At 49.4% G+C, this 3,119-nt stretch overlaps 1 protein-coding gene across 1 annotated transcript in view; it reads left to right on the top strand.

Moving 5' to 3' along the window:
* The first annotated feature begins 2,948 nt into the window (after positions 1–2,948).
* Positions 2,949–3,119, top strand: part of ADAM23 (ADAM metallopeptidase domain 23) — a 162,835-nt gene continuing 162,664 nt past the window's right edge. Inside the window, exon 1 of the mRNA XM_007469990.1 lies at positions 2,949–3,119. This exon is cut by the window's right edge and continues 243 nt beyond it. The gene's annotated coding sequence lies outside the window, so the exon portion shown is untranslated.

Here is a 3,119-nt window from a genome sequence, read left to right as displayed (position 1 = left end):
CGGTCTGCCCCCTGCAACAAACAAGAGCAAAGAGAGGACTTCTGGTGTCTTCCCTCACCGGCCCAGCTGAACCACTTTGGGAGCAGCACAGCTACCCTTTGTGGACGCTGCTTGCACACACCCTTCCTTGTGTTCAGTTAGTATCCAAATTGCTTGCTGTAATTTTCTTCCCATGGGCCTTCTGGCCGCTTGTTTTCACCTACGACTCCAGCAGTTTTTCGCATCTACTAAGTTCACTAGGCCACTCCAATGGTCCCTGATGCTCTTGGGATCCAGCACACATGTCTAACCAGAGCTATTACAGCACCCAAACTTCTGGTACATTCCTGCCTTCATTCCACTCCAGCTTGCTGAATCCCTCCCTCCTACCTGTGAGTGCACCTCTACCCAATACACATTTATCAAATGCTGACTCCATTCTGGGTACTATGCTAGGCTCTACAGATCACGGATGAATGAGACACAGCTTAAGTCTCAATGTTTTTTGACAGGGGAAAGATGATATGCACAGACATGAATATAGAGCAAAAAGGAGATGATGATGATGGACAAAATTTCTAAATATTATAAGCACACAGGAGACTATTTAGAACTAGACTCTCTAACAATAAACATTCCAAGCTACCTAATGAGACTATTACTAAATCGAACAAATTAACTTCTTAAAGAATATTTGATTCTGTTCTTAACCCCCCCTTAAATATATGGTTTAAGGGCTAAACTTCTAGTACATTCTTTTCTGAGTGATTTACTCCTTCTCTGACTCACTATCTCATTTACTAATACATTTTCTAGGCTCCGGTCGAGTCTGTAAACATTAAAGTTCTGTAAATAAATGCAGTTTTTGGATTACAGTGCAAAAGACAACATCTTTTTTTTTTTTTTTTGCAAATACTTCTGCTCCTTACTAGAAATAGAATTCAGTCCTTATTCTGTTTCCCAAGTGCATGGGATGGTGGGTGCTGACTGGTTGGTATGCAGGTGGTCTGGGTAACTCATGGCTTTATTTATTGGAAGAGGCTTTGAGAGGTTGTTACTCAATTGTAAGAGATGCCTTTTAAAGAACTTTGCATCTGGGCATCTTTTGCCTTTCATTTCCTTTTCCCTTCTCATTCCTTGTCCACCTCCTTTTCCCCCAAGCCCTCTTCCAGGATTATATCATTATATCAAACATAAATTGGGAAAACCTAGCCAGGACATGCTTGTCTTGAGGGAGACACCCCCAAGAGCACTGAGCTGCAAGTAGGAACTATGGGGAGGTGGGCATGTTCACCAGTTTGCCCCATGTGCCTCCTGCTACTGGTACCTCCACTGGTCTATTCATTCATGACATATTTTGAGAGACTTCTCTGTGCCACAAACACCACGCTAGCTTCTAGGGACACAAACTGAGCCAAAAGGAAAACTGTTGCTGCCCACATTTGGGGGAGGTAGCATCAATGACAAGTTCACATTAATAAATGTGTGATAACAAATTGATATCCTAGCTCTGATACAAAGAGGAAGAGCTAATATTAGTGTTTAATTATCTAACAATTCTGAGATCTCTGGTCTCTGTGTGTGTGTGTCTGTCTCGTCTCTCTCTCTCCCCCTTCCCTCTGTTAACTGAGGGTGGAGAAGACAGCTAACAACACCGAGTCCTGTCATTGCTGTGGTGCATTATATCCACATCCTTTCTCTTTATTGTGAGATTCTTGATCCCCCAAAGTAGATGGTATTATCTCCATTTTAAATACACATAACAGAGAAAGACAACATTGTTATTACTCAGACTGTCATTGGGAGGGTGACCAAATGAATGCTTGCATTATGGGAGTTTGGGGGCAGAAATATGTCACAGGCCCTAATTTGAAACCATCGTATTTAGTTTCTGCTGATCCACCCAATTCAGGGATTTTTTTTTTCTTCATTTTTTACAGCAGTGAGAGAAAAATCTTTCTTTCTCTGCACAAGTCAGGAACAGATCTCAAAATCTGCAATGTGCCCTCTCCAAGGCACGCCCGCTCACCGGCTTGACACATGCTAGATTTCCCATGATAGCTGTCACACACTCGGTTTCTCATTTCCCTATTTCTTCCCCGCCAGAATTTCTCAATCCTTCCGGAACATGTCCAGTCATCCTTTCTGAACTTTTGAGCTCCATCTGCTTTCCACAAAGGCCCTGGGCACAAGCCCGGGCGACAGAGTCCAGGGCGGAGGGCCCAGCTTGGGGGATCCCTGCGCCTTGAGCTCTGCAAGGCCGCAGGGCGTCATCTGGCCAGCGAGCCCGCCACGCGCCAAAGTGCTTCCCAGCCCTCGTTCCCCGCGCTGCCCGCGAACCGAATGAGGAGCAGTGCTGTTTTTACCTCCCCGGCTGCAATCCTTTATATATCTATATATTTGCAGGAAGGAAATAAATAAAGGATTAAGAGGGAAATGCTTGGCCTAAGTTTTACCCGAGAAGGTGGCGGTTGGAACAGGAGGGGGTATGTAAGGTCTGGGGTGGTGGAAAAGGCAGGCCGATTTCTCTGGCTGGCTGTTGCCTCCAGATCATTCTGTCCTGGAAATCCCCACACTCTTCTTTCTTCCCCTCTGGCTAATCCCTGACTGCCAGCTTCCTCTCTGCCCCGCCCCCAACTCTTTTGAGGTGCCACCGTCACCTCTGATGCTGCATCACTCTGCTCCCTTTTTTTCCCTCTCTCCTTTCTCTTCCACAATAAAGCATGCGCAGTGCGTCCCGTGCCAGGCAACAGCATCAGCATCAGGACGCGAAGCCGCGCTCGGGCGCGCTCTCGAGGGCGGGGCGCACGCCCGCGCCGCTCGCTCCCGCTCGCCGCCTCAGCATCCTCAGCCCCAGCGGCAGCCCCCGCAGTCACTGGAGCTGCCGCGCCCGCCGCAGGGAGGGAGGAGCATCTGGGGAGGCTCCAAGTTGGCGGAGCGACTGGGACCCCCGGACTCTTCAGCAGCCACCCCGGGAGGGGCTGAGAGGCGAGCACGGCAGGGGGCGCCGCCCAGCCCCTAGTCCCGAGCTCCGACCCCCCTGTCCGCGGCCGCACCATGCGCGCCGAGCCGGCGTGACCGGCTCCGCCCGCAACCTTACCCGCAGCCTAGCCCGGCGCTCTCGCTGGCCACACCGAGCG

This window comes from Lipotes vexillifer, unplaced genomic scaffold (genome assembly GCF_000442215.2).
Source record: "Lipotes vexillifer unplaced genomic scaffold, Lipotes_vexillifer_v1.1 scaffold341, whole genome shotgun sequence".
NCBI lineage: Eukaryota > Metazoa > Chordata > Mammalia > Artiodactyla > Lipotidae > Lipotes > Lipotes vexillifer.
The sequence above is the reverse complement of the archived record's forward strand: the minus strand, read 5'-3'. Positions and strand labels throughout refer to the sequence as shown.